This window comes from Pteropus alecto, unplaced genomic scaffold, assembly GCF_000325575.1.
Source record: "Pteropus alecto unplaced genomic scaffold, ASM32557v1 scaffold135, whole genome shotgun sequence".
Classification (NCBI taxonomy): domain Eukaryota; kingdom Metazoa; phylum Chordata; class Mammalia; order Chiroptera; family Pteropodidae; genus Pteropus; species Pteropus alecto.
Window position 1 is genome coordinate 1,265,348 of NW_006438076.1, and position 21,858 is coordinate 1,287,205.

At 32.6% G+C, this 21,858-nt stretch overlaps 1 pseudogene; it reads right to left on the reverse strand.

The window, feature by feature from the left end:
• Window positions 1-18,723: 18,723 nt before the first annotated feature.
• Window positions 18,724-18,832, reverse strand: LOC112482536 (annotated as a pseudogene).
• Between the last annotated feature and the right edge of the window lie 3,026 nt (window positions 18,833-21,858).

The following is a 21,858-nucleotide window of genomic DNA, read 5'->3' on the forward strand; positions in this document are numbered from 1 at the left end:
ATCTTAACTAATGAGTAGTGTTCATTCTTTTGGGTATATCTATATATCTACATGGACTTATTTTTCATCTGCCTTAAAGATTTCCTGTAACATTTTTTATAGATTGGTCTTATGGTGATGCATTATTTTAACTTTTGTATACCATTTTGAAAAATATTTCCACTGAGTATAGTATTCTAAGTTTGGAGTTATTTTTTCTTTCAGTACTTAAAATATATTGCTACATTGTCCTCTTGATTTCATTGTTTCAGACAAAAAAAAATCATTGTTATCTTTTTAAATAATGATTTTTTTCCCCTCCTCAGATGGCTTCTAAGATTTTCTTTTTCTCATCACCAATTTTAATCAATTTAATTATTTGTCTTGTTGTAGTATTCCGTATTTTTTTGTGCTTAGGCATGACTGTGCTTTTTAGACTTGCAGCTTTATGGTTTTCAACAAAATTGGAAAAGTTTTGTAAATTATTTCTTTAAACATTTTTTTCTGTTTCCTCTTCTTTTTCAGGGATTTCAAATACATGTATTAGGCCACTTGAAGCTAGTCTGGAGTTCACTGATGCTTTTAAAATTTTTGTTAATTTTTTTCTTTCTGTAAATCATTTGGACAGCTGTATCTTCAAGATTAGTTCATCTCATTCAGTCTTATTTTAACCTGAAAAACTTCAGTTTTTATCTCTAGTTTTTATCCTGAGGCTGTTAAGAAACTTATAAACAGTTTGATCCTTTTATTTCCTGCTTTGTAGACCTGTTAGTGGGATCAGAACAGCGTTTAGTCTCAGACTAATTATTTCCTACTATTAAGGCAAGACTTTTCTGAGTCTTGTACTCAATGACTCATAAATTATCAATTTTTTCCATCTATTTGGTTGTAACAAGCAATATCCCTGTTACATGTCTGCTACTATTCCTTCTAATCATTATGCATTTTTCTTTCCCCTGCTTCAAGTAGTTTCCTCACACACATGTGCTGATGAGTGATTTGCTGAACAGGAGAATCCTCTGCTTGTCTCTGGATTTTTCTCTGTGTGGCTTGCTCCTGACACTGTTCTGGGAACTCCACTCATCTTGATCACCCTGGACTTTCAGTTGTGTCTCTTAAACTCAGAGATATTTCCATACTTCTTCTGGGTCTCCCATTCCTAAGTTAAATCTTGGATACTCTCAAAAAAGTCAGGTGGGGAAATCTTAGGCCTCATCTTATTTCTTTCCTAGATCTAGATCTCTCTGAGAGATAATTATCCTTTGTTGCTCAGTCATTATAAGTATTGTTGTGGCCTGTATAGAATAGACCAAACCAAGTATGCTCTTAAAGGCTGTTTATTAGCCGGAGGCTGTCCTGTACAAAGGAGTAGCCCCGAAATGCCAAGATACAAGGTTTTTAAACCCTAAATCCCATTCTTCATTCTATCTTAAACACAAAGGTCTATCTTTCTCCTATTCACTACCTGTCAACCCACTGGTCAGGTGTGCAAGCGGGGAGTACAGAAGCAGAAAGCTTGTTAGAATGTTATGTTCCTGGGCGATTGCCTATGTTCCCATGGGCAATAGCCAGTATTCTCGTGGGAGATGGCCAAACAGTAATTTTCAGCTTATAAACAATTGATTACTTTTCATGCCATGCAAGCAAGCAGGGTTGCACAGGCTAAAATTGGCAGTTAGCGTATGAGCTCATTGTTACAAGTTTCATGATTAACAGAATGTAGTTAGAGATTCCAGAAACTAGGCCTAAGGTATAGACTTCCTTTGTCCAGTTTCAGGTTTTAATTATCCTTTAACCCTTTCACATTTCAGCAGGCTATCACAGTATGACTCTTTTTATCTTACTTTTCTTTTTAGATTCCACATGTAAGTGAGATCATATAATATTTCTCTGTCTGTGCCTGGCTTATTTCATTACACAATATCTCCACTTTTGTCTATGTTTTCACAAATGACAAGATTTCCTTATTTTTTTAAAGCTGAATGATGTTCTATTATATGTATGTATATTCACTTTTTTAATCCATTTATCTGTTCACAGACATTTAATTTACTCCCATATCTTAGATACTCTGAATAATGCTGCAGTGAACATAGGTATATAGGTATCTCTGATATATATCAAATATATATATTTCCAGTAGTAGAATTGCTGGATCATATAGTAGTTATATTTTTAATTTTTTAAGGAAATGCCATACTGTCTTCCATAAAAGTTATACCAATATTCAGACTTTTAATATTGTCCCACATATCTCTGAGTCTTCTTTTCCTTATCACTTTTATCTCTACTCTTCAGATTAAATAATTGATATTGAATTATCCTAATGATCCTCTGTTATCTCCATGATTTGGTTAAGACCACTGAGTAAAATTGCTCATTTTGGATATTGTATTATTATTATTATTATTATTTTTACTTTTCTTCTTAAGACATTGTTAGAGCAGTTTTAAGTTTATTGTATAATCGAGAGGAAGGCACCATATACTCTCTGCCCCCACACAAGCATAGCCTCCCAATTATCCATATCACCCACCAGAGTGGTAGATTTGTTACCATTGATGAACCAACATTGACACATTATAATCACCCAAAATCCACAGTTTACATTATGGTTCACTCTTGAGGTTATACATTGTATATGGTTTTGGATAAATGTGTAATGACATGTATCCACCAATATGATATAATACGGAGTATGGTATAATATTTTCACTATCCTAAAAATTCCCTATGCTCCACCTATTCATCCCTCACTCCCTCATTCCCTAACCACTAATCTTTTTATTGTCTCCATAGTTTTGCTTTTTCCAGAATGTCATATAGTTAGAATCATACAATACGTAGCCTTTTCAGGTTGACTTCTTTTATTTGGTAATGCATATAAGGTTTTCCATGGTTTTTTTTTATGGCTTGATAGCTTATTTATTTTTAGCACAGAATAATATTCTGTGGTTTGGATGTACCACAGTTTATTCGTTCACCAACTGAAGGACATCTTGATAGCTTCCAGGTTTTGGCCATTATGAATAAAGATGCAATAAACATCATGTACAGCTTTTTGTATGGACATAAATTTTCAACTCCTTAGAGTCAATATCAAAGAGTACAATTGCTGGATTGTATGTCTGGTCTTATAGGAAACTGCCAAACTGCCTTTCTAAATACCTATATCATTTTGCATTCTCACCAGCAATAAATGACTGTGTTCTGCATCTTCATGAGCATTTGGGGTTCTGAATTTTGGCCATTCTAATACGTGTGTAGCGATATCTTATTTTTTTAATATGGATTATTTGGCTTGCTTTCTCATTCTCTTGACATTGTCTTTTGCAGAGCAGAAATTTTTACTCTTAATAAAATCCAGCTAATCCATTATTTCTTTCATGGATCATGTTTTGTTGGTGTATCTAAAAATAATTACCATACCCAATGTCATGTAGGTTTGCTTCTATATTATCTCTAAGAGTTTATGGTTTGCATTTTACATTTATGTTTGTGATCCACTTTGAGTTAAATTTTGCAAAAGGTTTAAGATCTGTGTCTAAATTCTTTCTTTGTTTTTTTTTATGTGGATGTACAGTTGTCCCGGTAACATTTGTTGAATGATTATCTTTCCTCCACTGTATTACTTTTGCTCCTTTGTCAAAGATCAGTTGATTATATTTATGTAGGTCTATTTCTGGGCTCTCCTCTATTCAATTCCATTGATCTCTTTGTTTTGCTAGTAGAACTTTGTCTTGATTAATGTAGCTTTATAGTAAGTCTTAAAATTGGGTAGTTTCCCTCTCCCAACTTTGCTATTTGCTAGTAATGTGTTGACTATTTTGGTTCTTTTGCTTCTCCATATAAATTCTAGAATCAGATTTATGGCATCCACTAAATAACTTGCTGATATTTTGATTTGGATTACATTGAATCTGTAGATCAAATTGGGAAGAATCATTTTCTTGACAATATTATATCTTCCTACCCATGAACATGGAATATCTCTCCCTTTATTTAGTTCTTCTTTGATTTCATTTCTCAGAGTGCGAAGTTTTTCTCATCTAAACCTTTGAACATATTTTGTTAGATTTACACCTAAGTATTTCATTTTGGGGAAGTTAATATGATGGTATTTTGTTTTTAATTTAAAATTCCACTTGTTCATTGCTTTTATAAAGTGACTTGTGTATATAAACCTTGTATCCTGCAACCTTGCTATAATTGTTTATTTGTTCCAGGAATTTTCTTGTCTATTTTTTAAGATTTTCTTCATACATGATTATGTCATCTGTGAACAAAGACAGCATTTATTCCTTTCCAATCTGTACACCTTTTCCATTTCTTGTCTTACTACATTCGCTAGAACTCCAGTATAAAGTCGCAAAGAAGTGATGAGAGGGGTACCCTTCCTTATGGCTGATCTTACTGGGAAAACTTTGACTTTCTCATCATTTAGTATGATGCTAGCTATAGATTTTTAAAAATAGATATTCATTATCAAGTTGAGGAAATTTCCCTGTATTCCTAATACTGAGAGTTTTTATTGTGCATAAGTGATGGATTGTGTCACATGCTTTTTCCGCATTTACTGATATGATCATACAATTTTTATTTTTATACTACTGATCTGATAAAATTACAGTAATTGATTACATTAATTGATTTTCAAATGTTTTACCAACCTTGCATACCTTTCATAAATTCCGCTTAGTCATGGTATGTAATTCTTTTATACATTGTTGGGTTCAATTTGATAATGTTTTGTCAGAATTTTTGCATTTATGTTCATGAGAGATAATGATCTGTTCTTTTCTTGCAATGCCCTTGATTTTGATATGAGGATAATGTTGGCCTCAAAGAATGAGTTAGGAAGTATTCTCTCTGCTTCTATTCTTTGAAAGAGATTGTAGATAATTGATGCAATTTTTTTCTTAAATATTTGGTAGAATTTGCTTGAGAACTCACCTGGCCTGGCGCTTCCTATTTTGAAAGGTTATTAATTATTGATTAGTTTTCTTTAATAGATAGACCTATTCAGGTTATCAAGCTTGTGTGAGTTTTGGCAGATTGTATTTTTAAGAAATATGTTTCATATTTGTGGCTATAGAATTATTCATAATATTTCTTCATTGTCCTTCTAAAGCCCCTAAAATTTGTAGTGATGTCTTCTCTTTCTTTTCTGATATTGTGTCTTTGCTCTTTTTTCTTAGTTAGCCTGGCTAGAGACTTACTAATTTTATTAATCTTCTCTAAGAATCAGCTTTTGGTTTTATTGATTTTCTCTACTAACTTCCTGTTTTCAATTTCACTGATTTTTGCTCTGATTTTTATTATTTCTTTTCTTCTGCTTTGAATTTAATTTGCTCTTGTTTTTCTAGTTTCCTAAAGTGAAAACTTAGTTAATTTTAAACTTTTTTATTCTAATATTGCATTCATACTATACATTTCCCTCTAAAGAGTACTTTCCTTGCATTCTGTGAATTTTAATAAATTATGTTTTCCCTTTTATTTACTTAAAAGTATTCTCAAATTTCTCTTGAGAAATGGAGAAATTTCTTCTTTGACCCATATGTTTTTTAGAAGTGTGTTGTTTAATATCATAGTATTTTGGCCTTTTTTTCCATTATTTTTCTGATATTGATTTCTAGTTTTATTATATTTTGTTCTCAGAGCAGACATAGTATAGTTTTAGTTCTTTAAATTTGTTAAGGTATGTTTTATGGCTTAGAATGTGGTATCTTGGTTACTACTCCATGTGAGCTTGAAAAGAATATGTATTCTGGTGTTGTTGCATGAAGTAGTCTACAGATGTCAATTATATCCAGTTGATTGATTTTGTTGTTGAGTTCAACTATGTTCTCACTAGTTTTCTTCCAGCTGAATTTGTCCATTTCAATTAGAAGGGTGCCAAAGTCCCTAACTATGGTAGTAGATTCATCTACTACTCTTTACAGTTCTTATTTTTCCCTCACACAGTTTGACTTTCTGTTGTTAGACGCATAACCAAGAATTGTTATGTCCTCTTGGAGAACCGACCCCTTTATTATAATGTAATGCCTTTCTTTATCCCTGATAAATTTCCTTGCTTTGAAATCTTCTCTGTCTAAAATTAATATAGATACTCCTGCTTTCTTTTGATTAGTACTATCATGATATATATTTCTTCATCCATTTACTTTTATTCTTTATATTTCAGGTAGGGTTCTTATAGACAACATATAGTTGGGTCTTGTTTTTTGATCCATTCTGACAATCTCTTTTAATTGGTGCATTTAGAGCAATGTTCAAAATGATTAAGCTCTGATAATATCCCAGCAGATTAGGCTTTGGTTAATTAGTTGTCCTTGAGGACAGGCCTTGTTAAGAAGAGCAGAATGTGCGGATATGTTCAAAGTGGTTCCCTTTCTCCTGCCCCTGACAAAATCATGAGGGAATTTTTCTTTGATATTTACTATAAAAATCTGGTTGAGCTCGTGAAGGTAAATATCGCAATATTGTGTGACTCATCCACCCACCCACCCCATCTGGGTTCACCTGGAGTTTTTAACAATTAAATTGTCCACTCAGAGCCTCGAGCAATTTGTCAATTACAGTTTAGATTTTCTTTTACCAACACTGTTTACCTCCATGGTCTCCACTTGTGTCTTTGCTCTGGTAAATTGTGATTCCTGGAATTTGCCTATCTGATTGTATAGTCTTGGGGTCAACAGTTTGCCCTGTGTTTTGCCCTTTTTTTTAATAGATCCAGGAAGAGGAGTTTTTTTTTTTTTTTTTTTTTTTGGTCAGTCTGTTCAGTTATTTACTTGTTAGAATGGAGAGTTGACTCTAAACTCTTTACGTGGAATAGAATATTGTCTTTTTAAATTCTAAAATTCTCATTTAGTTGCAGTTCTCCAAGGATTTTGTGTTTTTTAATTCATTACAAACATGTTTTCTTTTATTTCACAGAGCATACTTGTATAGCTGCTTTAAACTTATGTCTACCTAAATATGTGTGTCTTCTTGGGATTCATTTCCAATAATTCCCTTGCAGTAGGTCTCATTTTTCTGATTTTTATCTTTTTTTTTTTTAATTAAGTTTATTGGGGTAACATTGGTTAATACAATTATATAATTTTTAAGTGTACATTATAATTTAACATCTGTATTGTATATTCTATTGTGAGTTTACCATCCAAAGTCCAGTTTCCTTCAGCTACCATTTATTTGATCTCCTTTACCCACTTTGCCCTCTCCCTACCTCCCTATATTTGACCCCCTTTATTCCATCTACCTCCCCCTCCTTCCCCACCCCCTACCCACTGGTAACCACTAGTCTATAGTCCATGTCCATGAGTCTCTGTTTGTCTTGCTCATTTGTTGCTTTTAGGTTTATATCCCTAAAGTGATATCATGTGATTTTCAGCTTTTTCTGTCTGGCTATTTCGCTTAGCATGATTATCTCAAGTTCCATCCATGTTGTCACAAATGGCTGTATTTTATCTCTTCTTATGGCTGGGTAATATTCCATTGCATATACGTACCACATCTTTATCTATCAGTGGCCCTCTTGGCACAATGGACACTGCATCAGTCTCAAAATTTCCATCTTAAATAGCCTAATTACTCTGTCACTTGAATAAATTGAAATTTGGGTATCACCAAAACAATTCTCCTTTGCTAGAACCCAATAAATTTTCAAATTATTTTTCTTAAAGAGTCACTCCATCTTTCTTAAAACATTTCTTTTAAAGTAGCTAGAAAGTTATTTGTAGTCTAAATCTTGAATAGAATTCGTGGTTTTGATTTGCATTTCCTTAATAGCTAGTGATGTTGAGCATCTTTTCATATTTTTGTTGGCCATTCATCTGTCCTCTGGGAAGAAGTGTCTGTTCAGATCCTATGCCCATTTTTTGATTGGATCGTTTGTTTGTTTTTGTTGTTATTGAGTCATATAAGTTCTTTGTATATTTTGGATATTAGACCATTATCGGAGGTGTTGTTTGCAAATATATTTTCCGATTCTGATGGTTGTCTCTTTACCTTGTTGACGTGTCTTTTGCTGAGCAGAAGCTTTTTAGTTTGATGTAGTCCCATTCATTTATTTTTGCTTTTACTTCCTTTGAGGTCAAATTCATAAAATCCTTTTCAAGTCCAAGGACCTTGAGTTTCATTCCTATGTTTTCTTCTATGTATTTTATTGTTTCAGGTCTTATATTCAGGTCTTTAATCCATTTGGAGTTAATTTTGGTATGTGTTGAAAGACAACAGTCTAGTTTCATTGTTTTGCATGTGGCTTTCCAGTTTTCCCAGCACCATTTATTGAAGAGACTTTCTTTTCTCTACTGTATATTTTTCGCTTTTTTGTCGAAAATTATTTGCCCGTATAAACATGGGTTTACCTCTGGACTCTCGATTCTGTTCCCCTGGTCCGTGTGTCCATTTTGCTGTCAATACCATGCTGTTTGGATTGCTGTCATTTTGTAATATAATTTGAAGTAGGGCAGAGTGATGCCTCCAGCCTTGTTTTCCTTTTCTCAGGATGGCTTTGGCAATTCTAGGTCTTTTGTGCTTCCATACGAATATGATGATTTTTTGTTGTAGTCTTTAAATTTTTTTTCTGATTTTTATGTTGAGAAATTTGTATTGTGTCCTCAATATTGTGAATATTATATTGTGGAGTCTCTGGATTATGGTATACACCTTGAAAAGTTTAAAACTTTTTATTTACCAAGCTATTTACTTGGTGGACCTAAACTATAAAATTTGTCTTTTGTTATCCAGCTCAAATAGCAGTTAGTTATTTTATCATAAGCTGAATTGCTTCCTTTATATTCTACATATGCATATTTAAAAGGCAAGCCAGACTCTTGGCAGAACTAATACACAAACTTTAGAGTTTTCTCTAACTGGCTTTTCCTTTTTTGTAAATCCCCCACTTTACAGTGGCACTAGTTGCTCATAACTCTGTCTTCTTGTTCCTCAGGGAAGAAACACAGCAAGTTTTTCTATAGGTCTCTAAATTTTATAATATACTGTACAGACAACAGCCACCCTCATACTTAAGAAGTATAAATAGTAAATCCATCCAATTCTGATCTATTCTTTTAAATTTTGGCTTCCTTTCCAATTCTGACTTTAGATAGTTGTTTTCTGTTTTTTGATTTTTTTCTTGAGGTTTAAACTGTTATAAGTAAGATGATAGTTCTGTCTGGCCAAAACAGAAGCAGAATTTATATCTTGATTACTTAAAACCTTGTCTGAATATTTTTGTTTTTATTCTGGAAAGTGTAATTAATTTATTTTCATAAATGATATATTTGGGTTTATTATCACATCATTTAGTACTTTCATTTTTGTTTTATTCTATTTGTTTTCCTTTATTCCCTAATTCTCTTTGTGACATTGGAAGTAGCAAATTCTATTTCTATTTGCTTAGCCATTATCTTTAAATTTTATCATGCATAGTGCACTTAAAAATCTAAAGTTGATTAATATCTATCCCTTCCTCTTAAATGTGCAAAGATCTTTAGCACACCTTTACTCTGATCTATCTCCATTTCTTCACTCGCATTGCTTTACCTAGTCCAAATTGGTGACTGATACTCTATCAATTAATGAATTTTAGTCAGTCTTTATTCTCATTTCCATTTTTACCTTTTAACCTCATCGTCATTGCTTTTCTGCTTCACATTATTTTGTTCAACTTTCTTTTCAAAATTCACACACAGACACAGATGCACACAGACTCACACATATACTTTCAGTGAGTTTATTTCTTTTTAAAATTTACTTCATTTTATTTCTCCTCTTGAATGATAGTATAACTGGATATAGAATTCTGGATTAAATGTTGCCTTACATTTTCATTGTGAAGAAATCTATCAATATATTTATTTATTTTTGTAAGTAAATTGTTTTTTCACTTAAGCTGCTTTTATAACTTTTATTTTCCAGTAATTACAGTTTACCTTGACATATTTTTATGTATATTTATTTTTATATTTTTGCTCAAGATTCAGGTTTATTTTATTTCTTGTATCTGAGTTTTTAGATATTCTATTATTTATAAATATTTCACTGCCATTACCTTTGTAAATATTTCCTCTTCCCCTCTCTTTGTATTTATTCCTGGTATTCCTAGAGGATATATCTTAGTAATTTTCACCCCAGTTTTCCTGTTTCTTATATACTCTTAACTTCTTTCGTGTTTTCCTTCTTTTTGTCTTTTATTGCTTTTTATTATATAATTTATTAGTTCTATATTTTTGTTTTAATTTGCTTTTTCAGCCACTTATTGAATATTTTTATGATAATTTTTAATTTCTAGAATTTCTACTTGGTTCTTTGTCAAGCTTGATAATTTTTCAGATAGTTTCTTAGTATTTTTGTACTTTTTAGATTTTATTTATTTAACACTAAACCTCTTAACTACATTAATAAATTTGGTTATTAGTTCATATTAAATAAGATTTGTCTTTTTTTAAAAAAATAAGAAACTTTTTTGGCCTGAGTTTTTCAGGTATCCCTCCATTATAGTTTTACATTTGCTTCTGATAGGCAGAAATGAGAGTGGAGAGACATGGTGAGGCATCATGTGTTTGAGGTCAACATGGTGGAGAAAATAGAAATAAAGGGTGATTCATAAAATTTAACTGGAGCTGTTATCCACCTTAAGGATTTAAGAGATCTCAATTATATTGTCAAGTTAGGTCCTTTGTTCTTTTACTGCTAAAATATAAAATCCTTTCACTCCTTGCTACTCAAAAATATAAACATCAGCAACAAAATACAAACAGATTGCCAGCAACTACATTGCATCACTTGCAGAGTGTGTTTTGAAGGAGAATTAAATTTTATGTAATTAATTTTAAAGTTTTCTAGTCTAGAGTTATAAAAGTGTTAATAAAAGACTTTTTAAAAAAGTGATTACTATTGTAATCACATGTGCTTGGGAAAATACCAAACTTGATATTTCACTATATGATTAATGTCATAGAAGAGGACATTGAGCTCATAGGGAATTGATCTCTTGAGTAGGAAAATGTAAAGTGAGTTGACATTTATATTAAAAGGTCTAAAAAAAGTCTAAAACTTTGAGTGCTTGCATTTGAAAACATAAAAAAATACCTTTAGTTGGTATTAAAATTTTAGTACAAAGAACAATTATTCTAGGACACCTTATACAAAAAAGATGATTCAGAAACTACTAGCAAAAGGAAATTTCCACTAGCCATAAATTCTCAGTTTCAATATTATTACCATAATGACACTGTGCATGCATTCATTTACTCATTTCGTCAATAGTGTAAGTTTCTGCCATATTCCAATTGTTCTGCTAGATTTGTTCTACATCATCTAGGATATGGCAATGATCAAAGCAGAAATGGCTGCTTCTCTCTTAAATTTAAAAATCGTTTATATTATTTTTCATATGAAATTAGACATGATGATTTTATTATGTTGATTGAATCATTATCGATTGTTTTCTTGTTTTTAAAGAATTATTTTTTGAGGGGGGAGTTGGGGTTCAATCAGAAAGACTTAGACCCCCCGACGAGCAGTAGCAGGTTGTCTTTAAAGAATTATTTATACACGATTTTACTCCAGGCGTACTCTTGCTTTCAGAATAAAGAACATTTTTTTGCTCCTCCCTATATTTCTGGTCTTATTTTATTCCCCCTCTACAAATATTATTTCCTATCTTCAAGTCCCACTGTCTTTTATTTGGGTTCACTGATCTATGAACTGCTCTTCCTATATCTACATCATACAATGATACTTTAAACATACTTTAGATATGTCTTCATATTACCTTATATTTTTCCTTTATTACAATTAATATGGTTTACAAATATATATTAATATATGTAATTATTCATAATGTTAAGATGCATTCAATTGTAAGTAATATAAAAAATATGATTCAAATCTTTGCTAAAAAAATAAGGGCATTTTGTTGTTGTTGTTGTTGTTGTTGTTATTTGTTGATGTTATATAAGTATAGTGAGGCTTCCTTGCCCTTTAATTGTAAAGAGGTCTTTAGTTAGCTAATCTATTTCACCCAGTTCTGATCTCTGGAAGAATTGCTCTTGTCAAATATCCACTATGGCCACAGCTGAAGGGAACATAAGGAAGGATGCACCCTTACTGCTTTAATGGTCTACTTTCTGTTGATGTGAGTTTAGGGACTTAAAAATTGCTAAGGACCAAAAAATCATGGCCAGGTTTAGTATTTTATTTACAATGAAAAACTAAGTGGCTTACAACAAAAAGCATACTTTTTTTTTTTTTGCATATAGATCTATAATAAACAAATGCAACTCTATTTCACAATGCAGGCTTCAGGTTAGGTTCAAGTCTACTTCATGTGTCTTATTCTGGATCTCTGGCTGAATAGCAATGTTTACTTTGAGCATATTTTTCTACTGAGCCTAATCAAACTATATTTAAGGTATCTTCTAGTGTCGTATATACTTATATCTCATTCATTACAGCAAATCACCTGGACAGCTGCACATATCAGTAGGAAGAAACACACTTTGCTACTAATAGAAGGGGACTGCTAAGTTACATTGTTAAGGATATGTATGAAAATTCATGTTACAGTGGCCAGCAATCTAATCAATCAAAAAAAAAATGATATTGAAAGGAATAGTCTTTTTCCTTCTACCTCTTGCCTAAACTTACACTGATAATATAGTTGGTGGGACCATTTTTCTATACTTAGCATTTTTTCAAGCTTTAAAGTTATTCTTCTCATATAATTTGAGTAAGAATCTCTTAACTATACATAGTCTTATCCTATATATTCTTGTTGTCTATATATCTACTAGTAATCTATATCCATATCTCTTAGTTTTATATAACCTGTTGTTATGAAATTTATTTCCAATGTTACCAGTTGACTTCAAATTCAGTTTCCTCTAAATTGGCCACTTTCCAGGGAAAACTAGCCCCACATTTTTGTATAAAAAGTCCAAACATTTCTTCACATAGGTATATACCCACTTGCCACTAGATAAGGCTTATTGGACAATCTCTTAAAGAAAGTGTCCTAAGCAGATTTTAAAAAAATAATTTTTAAGAGGTGCAGATATAATTTTTTAAAAAAGGTTTACCATGTAAAATCAACACTCCTCCTATACTATCAAGTGCCTGGCAGAATAGAAAGTATAGAAGGCATTGAAAAGATTAATGGCACAGTGCCTGTGTGGTGATATAACGTAGTGTCTATATAGTTCAGGAATTTCATAGAGATGTGTTACATTGAAATTGGTCTTCACACTGGGTTTTAGATCTTTCTGCATGTGCCATCTTTCTCTGCATCAGCACCTTGTTTCCTGTCTAACTTTTCATTAACACACCAGTAGGAATGACTCATACTTCTGGTGAAGTTTACTATTGTAATCACACGTGCTTGGAAAAATACCAAACTTGATATCTCACTATATGATTAATGACATTCATAGAAGAGGACATTGAACTCATAGGGAATGGATCTCTTGAGAAGGAAAATGTAAAGTAAGCTGACACTTCTATTAGGTCCAGGCAGTGTCTCTACATAGAAAGAGCAAATAATTTTAGTGAAAAAGCTCCGTGGAGAATTAATCAGTCACTGTTTAACTTTTGAAGAATCCCATGCCAATGGTATCTGCTTTAATCAAAAGATAATGCTATTTTAATCACTTCTTCATCCATTCGTAAAATGTTCATCTATTTTCCAATTGAGCATACAGTTTGGTCTTTCATATTAGAATCTGTATGAACCAGAAGAGATCTCTCTGGGATTTTTGGAGACATTCTTATTTTGGGAGTCAAAAGAATGATGATGTATTGAACTTGAGCTGTTTTGGTGTTAAAAATGTTGAATGTTCTGTAATCTTCTCTAAGAAGCTTTCTCATATTTCTAGGTCATGGTCATTTCTCCACAATCTAAAATCTTTTTATAACAATAGTAAATATGCCCATTCTTATTATAGACAAAATTACCTTTGCACAATGTCCCAGAATATGAAAATTTACTTTTCTATATTTTTCTGTGAAATATTCTAGTCTGCATATACTAATCTGAATCATTTTTGTTGACAATTTGAAAGATGTGGGTGGATTTTAAAATGTATTCTTTAGATAGCTAAGGATAGCTGTCTAAAATAAAACTGAGCATCAAAAGTATGTTTTAGTATGATTTAAAAATGTTGGTTGAGGAGGGCTGAGGTAGGTGAAAGAGAAATCTTTTTTATTTCTGATACGCTATGTTATAAGGTTATGTTAAGAGGTAAAGTTAAAGCTATACTACTTCATATCCTGAGAGGAAATTTGAGAAACACTTCTGAATGAAAGTGATTATGTGATCTAAGACTATGGAAAGACTCAAAAATGTAAGACATAACACTCTAGGTAATAAAATCAGAAAACTGTAATATGTTTTGATGAAAGATAACATAGAGAGTGTAATATTTTATTGTGCATGTTACCAAAACAAAGCAAAATGCATATATAAATGCCTTATTGAATATTTATATAGAGTACTTTAAAAGTTTCAAAAGATTATTAATAATCAATATATTTTATGTGCCATTATATCTTTTAATTTAGAATGAAGTTCTCAATAGTATTAACTGGGTAATACTTATATGATGTCGATAATTTATTTTGAGATGTTATTAGAATACACATGAAATTACTTGTTGGGCTTGCTGAAATATTGTTAAAGATATTTTTTCAATAAGTAATAAAGCATATTCTCTATGAGAACCTATAGGTTCAGGAAAAATTTTTCTCTATTAGCAGTATAAAAAATATCTGTGCTTTGTCTGTACAACTGATTTATTTTTAATTTACAGATGGTCATTCATCAAAAAATAACTAGCTAGGGCTTACTATACGTCAGCTGCTGTGCTAGGCTCTGAGGAGATAGCAATGAACAAAACAGTCAAAACTCCCTCAGGAATCTTATATTCCAGTGGAAGAAGTAAGTAGATAATAAATGACAAAATGACTAGCACAAACAGCATTCCAGATGATGAAAAGTGCTATGGAGAAACAAACAAAAAGGGGAAATAAGGTAAGGAAGGGATGGTACAATTTAGGGGATCCAAGAAATCATCACTGAGATAGTGACATTTATGCAAGAGCTTAGCAACAAGTAGCATGCATTTCATGACTCTCAGAATGTAAGAGATAAAGCTACATGCGTGTCTGTGGGAAGAGTTTTCCAGCTTGAAGGAAGACCAAGTACAGAAGCTCTGAGGTGGTGATGTACAGATAATATTTGAGTAACGGCAAGGAGTCAAGGGTGGCAGAAGGGTAATAAGCAAAGGTGCAAGTAATAAGACATGAGGTCAGGGTATGTGTCAGTTCCAGTCCTACCTCCAGACAGAAAACACCAGCAATTTGGACAGGGAAAGTTTAATATAAATAAATAATAACTATACTAGGAGATTAGAGTAATAGTAAGAAGAGACTACTAAGGGGTAGAGAATGATAATGGGCACAGAAATAGTAGATATAGGGAGTAGTGACTACCACTAGTGCTAAGATAAGAGTATCTGAGAAAGTATCCACACCCGGAGAGGGGCCTTCCTCCCAGTGCTGAGATCTAGACCTCGTTGGTTTGCAGTATTTCTAGTATGCCTAGAATGCTCCTCTGTGTAAAAATTTCTGTAGTCAAAATAAGAAGATGGCCTCCTACAGCAGAGTCCAGAAGGCAGGCTCTGAATCAGATTTGCCTGTATTCTAAATTGCAGTTTTAACTGTTTACTAGTCTCATCATTTAATGATCTCATCCTAAATAACTAAGCTCTCTGAGCTTCTTTTACCTTATGTGTAAATAGAAATAATATTTAATCACATAGGATAACCATTTGTGAGAATCAATAAACTAATCCTTATAAAGCACTCAGAACAATGCCAGGGACTCAATAAGCATTTATTATTAACTATTATTATTAATTATTTGACAGATTGCACATTATTTTTACGCTTCACAAAAATGACAGATGTTTATGGTTATGACTATCAATTAGTTATGATTAATTTGTTCAGAAAAAAAATCTTCCTCATTAAGTCAAGATGCAGGGACAAGTTCGATATAACACAAAGTTGACTGAAAACAGTCGGTCCCTCCCCCATCCAATTAGTGGGAATAAATACAAGAGAATCTTTTGGGATACCTGCATGTGAGTACTCCCCAAAATTCCTTCCAGGCATGGGCTTCAGGAATGATGGTTACTACTTGTACCCAGTGAGTTTGAAAGGGAGGAAATGGGGTGAGATGGTATGGCCTCGTGTCATCAGGGATGTGCTAGGGAATAATATCTGTTCCAGAAAGAGGATGACTGCACAGTCATGAACTCTGGGTTCAGCCTCTTAGAAGGAATAAACACTAAACCCAAGTGCATTAGCCCTTCTCCATGCCTTTCCAATTAGTACTGCAAAAATAAACAGTTTATACATTCAAAGTAACCCTAGAATACCCTCACCAATTATTTTATAAGTATTCCTTGGAAGACAAACACTTTTCTCTTGCTCTTATGTCCACGGCAGCCATTTGTCTGCCATGAGCTGCTGAAGTGGGAGAATAGGCTGCTTTCTCCAGGGACTTAAGGCCTAGAATTGTTTTGATGAACAGGGATCTATGTATTGGCACTATCTGGCAAAGTGTTTTGTCATGTTAAGTTTTCCTTACTGTAAAGACCTTCTACCTCTCCACCTGACTGAGCTTTTCTATTCTTGGAGTATCTGAAGACTGATGATTGTCGGGGGAGGTAGATGAGTTTGAGATTTAATGAAGCAGCAGTAGAGCTCATACCGGAACTTCTCCTTTGGTCAGATCCTTGGGAATGAAAACAATATCTACCTCTACTGAGTATATTCTACAGGCCAGAGACTGTATAATTTTATTTAATTCATATCAGTGTAATGCACAGTGGATATTATTAATTCTTCTTTAAAAAGAGACAACTGGGTCCAAGATTACACAAGCAGATCAGAGCATGGAATGTCTCTGAAGTGCCATTTACCTTTTCCAATGCCATACTCTTTCTAGTGTCTCATGTTGTTTTCTGAAAGAGCAGGTAGGACACTCTTGTGTGCTGTGTATGGTATAAAGAGATTAATGAGTACAATTGCCAGTCATTATAAGGAGCCATGCAGTTAGGCATGTATCAGCTAGGAAAGCTAAAGTTCATTTTATTAAGCAAATTACTCATGGTCACAAAATTAGGAAGTGGTAGATCTGATATTAGAACTCAAGTCTCATTTCCAAACTATACTTTTCTCAATTTATATTCCTGTTTATTACTGAAGTTAGCAATCTTTTTATACCATCTGATTTCATTTTCTCTAATCTTCCCACGATCTATAGCTGCATATCTGAGTACATTGCAATTCTAAGAAATGAATTTTCTTAACTTACTGCACAGACTTAATGTAGTCTTTTTTCCCCTCAATATTTTTCTCTTTCAGTAATCTGGGAATTTTTCGTTTTAACCTTCCGTTCTCTTATTAAAGAAAATAAATGATTATATGAAAGATTTTTTTTTTTCTTTAAAGAGCTCATTTAAAAACTATTATTCCTTTTAGGTCATTCTGCTCTTAGTTAAGAGACCCTTCCAAAGTCTTTTGGAATTTCAAAATTGAGTGGATTTTTATAAAATCTGGACTATGTATGAGTTCTGGGATAAGATACATGAAGCTCTAGCAGACTTTACCACTAAACAAATACATATTTTGTTTCTCATCTGAAAACTTTTGAATTCTTTGCACTTCTGATCAATTGTAGATTAAAGTGAGCTAGATCTGGAAGGAGGATTGAGATTATTAATAAATCTGATTATGTCATAAATTATATCAGAGTTAGCTGAGAGAGTGAGGGGATGAAGATGAATAGCGTTAGTTACAGAAACCCTTATCCAAGCTTTGTATTAGAAAGAAAGAGAATTCTCTTAATCCAGCCCAAAATCTCTTAATCCAACCATGTTTATAGAGAGTCTCAATAATACTTAGAATTAAAATTTGGTATCAACCAAAAATTAGGTTAATGGCTTCAGAGTTAATGGAATATGTGTTTTTTGTGGAAGTAGTGAATCTATTGGGTAATGTTTTAAATTTCCAAATCTATCTTCTCTAAAAACCTATCACTTTGGGTAAGAAGCAAACTAGTCACATCCTAAGATTTATGTAGAACCAGATAAAAAATAGAGAAATTTGATAATATTACTGGTAATTGTTGTCAAATCAGTAATAGCTCTACTTCTTCTTAGTTAATAGGGATTTTTTTTAAAATTTTATCTTTCCATTACAGTTGACATACAATATTATATTAGTTTCAAGTGTACAACAGTGATTAGACAGTTATATATCTTATGAAGTAATCACCCCAATAAGTCTAGTACCTATTTGACACCATAAGTAGTTATTAACATAGTATTGGCTATATTCCCTATGCTGTCTTTACTACCAGTGACTATTTTTTTAATTGCTAATTTTCAACATGCCCAATCCTCTCCCATGTGGCAACTATCAATTTGCTTTCTATATCTATGAGTTTGTTTGTTTTCTTTTTTCTTTTTTTTTTTTTAGATATCACATATAAGTGAAATTATATGGTATTTGTATTTCTCTGTCTGATTTATTTCACTTAGCATGACACCCTCTAGGTCTATTCATGTTTCACAAATAGCAAGATATAATTCTTTTGTATGGTCGAGTAATATTCCATTGTATATATGTATCACTTCTTCTTTGTCCATTTATCTATTTTCTTTTTTTTTAATGCTACAGCACCTGGTATTCCTAGGTGGTCTCCCATCCAAGTACTAACCAGGCCCAAACCTGCTTAGCTTCCGAGATCTGGCACATTCAGGGTGGCATGGCCATAGACTGTCCATTCATCTCTTGATAGACACTTAGGTTGCCTCCACGGCTTTACTGTTGTCAATAATGTTGTAATGAACATAGGGGTGCATAATTTCTTTCAAATTAGTGTTTTGTATTTATTCAGATCAATACTCAGCAGTGGAATTGTAGGGTCATATGGTAGTTCTACTTTTACTTTTTGAAGAACCTCCAAACTATTTTCATAGTAGCTGCATCAATTTACAATCCCACTTACAGTGCACAGGGTTCCCTTTTCTCCTCTTCCTTGACAAAATTTGTGGTTTGTTGATTTATTGATAATTGCCATTCCGACAGGTGTGAGGTGATATCTCGTTGAGATTTTAATTTGTATTTCTCTGATGATTAGTGATATTGATCTTCTTTTCATGAGTCTGTTGGCCAACTGTATGTCTTCTTTGGATAAATGTCTATTCATGTCCTCTGCCCATTTTTTAATTGGATTGTTTGTTTTTTTGACGTTGAGCTGTATTGATTTCTTTTTTTAATATTTTATTATTTTTCAATTAGAGTTGACATTTGATATTATTTTATATTAGTTTCAGATATACAGCATAGTGGTTAGACATTAGACAACTGGATAAAGAAGATATGGTACATATATACAATGGAATATTATTCGGCCACAAAAAATAATTAAATCTTAACCATTTGCGACAACATGGATGAACCTAGACAATATCATACTAAGTGAAATAAGTCAGACAAAGACAAATGACGTATGAATTCTTTATATATTTTAGATATTAACTGCAATTGAATATCTTCTCCCATTCAGTAGGTTGAGATGGTATATGATATGTCTTTTTGTTATGTTGATGGTTTCCTTTGCTGTGTAAAAACTGAATATACAATGGGTAAAGATGGTCTCTTCAATATATAATGTTGAGAAAACTGGATAGATACATGTGAAAAGTGAAACTAGACCATTTTTTTATGCTACATACAAAAATAAACTCAAAATGTATTAAAGAATTAAATATAAACTCCTAGAAGAAAACATCTGCACTAAATACTTTGGCATCACTCTCAGCAATATTTTTTGGATGTGTCTCCTCAGGCAAAGGAAACAAAAGAGAAAAAGACGGGATTACATCAAGTTAAATAGATTTAACATTAAACTCTCTCATGGAGTCAAGGGCTAGAATGAAGACATCTCATATCTTTTCTCCATTTTCTCCAATAGGAGAGTGGAACCTATTCCTTGACCCTTTATTTTACATTCTTTGCCTCATTTTATTGCTTATCTGCCTTACTAAATCACAATTCCAGCATTGCCCAGGTATGGTGCATAATAGCTAATAACCATGTGCTAATATTCTTCTAAGCATTTTTTCAAGGATTATTAGATTATTAAATAAGGTTATTAAAATCTCTTAAGACCCCCCATTGGGTAGCTAATATATCTATTTCATACATGAGGAAATCAAGACCCAGATAAGTTAAGTTTGAACAAGATTTGAACTTGGAAACTCTGGCGCCAGAGTCCAAAATCTAGACTACCAAGCTATATTGCTTCAATAAACAATAGTTGAATAAATATCTGTAGTCTATATTAATATATTACATATAGACATATTTTATGTGCAATAATTCAGCATATAATGCATAATACCTATATATTATATATAATTTATTTTACATAATGTTGCTAACATAAGCCATTTCAAAATTTATTGAATATATATATAGTACCTGACCATATAATTATTCCACGAATATTTGTCAAGGTAATACAGTATATATTCAGTATATATTATTATATATATATATATGCATACACTAAATGAATATTACATTGATATGTGATTTATAAGTTATGAATATTAAATTAATACTAATATTTCTTTAATGAATGAATGAGTGAACACATAACCCTTGTGGTCATTTAGCCTGGTGTCTCCTTTACTTTTCTTTTCTTTCCCCTGAACCTGTGACTCTGATGTCAGTCAAATGATTCAGGGCATACACATTCAAGTTTTTATAGAGTTGTGATGAAAAAGACACATCTATACTCTCAATGGTTCCTCAGTTTCTGAAAAAACATATGCTCATTACTATGGTGACTTCCTATCACTAAGGTTTTTGTTTTTGTTTTTGTTTTTATGATGACAAAGCAAAACTTGTTTTCCTAGGATCTTCTGGCCTCCAAAGTTTTTTGATTTAGTCTTTCCATGACTTACCACTGACTGATAAGCCATAGGTAATGGCCTTATAATTATGACCAAATTTACTTTTCTCAAGAAGAAGCAGAATCTTGGCTGTGGTCATAGCATCGCCTTCTAAAAATCATTTGTTAGCTTTGCCTGACATGAGGCAAACGTGACTTCAGTGAGTTTGTTACCAGGTGAACATGTTACTTGCCTTCCCTGCTAAAAGACACAATATGACTCATTTTGTATTTTGGCAATAAAATGAGAGTTAGAAAAAAACAACAAAATCTCCTACATCATTTGTTTTAATGAGGAAAAAAATCTAAGTTTTGATTTGACAATAAACTGAACACTAAGAAAGGAGCCTGGGAACATCCACTCTGTTGATGCAGATTGTGGAATTCAGGCAACAGTCCCAGATTGGAAATTGGGTAAGAGATGACCATTAGAACCAAGAATGAAGGAATTAAGAATCCATGATTATATATTGCCTCATCCAGGAACCAGAGTAGACAGATCTTCAATGAAATAGCTCCAGCTTGGTTGGATATGGAAGGATCTCTCTCTACATATATATTCCTTTGTTGGTCAAATAAAGTTGTTTGTGTTCATGCTGTTGCTTTAAGATCTCAGCCTTTAGTGAGAGGTTCCATTTTCCCAGAGCAGTTCAAATGAACATGGAATTGAAAACAGATGTGGGCTCCAGCATGTTATTGCACAAGGGCAAATGGGGCATAGGGAGGGAATGGAGGGGGAGGTGGCAGGGACCGCGTGAAGGGACCTTCAGCAGCCCCAGGACTCTCATCACTCGAGGGGGTCTGAACTCCAAATTCCACCAGCCTGCACTCTGAAAATGAAC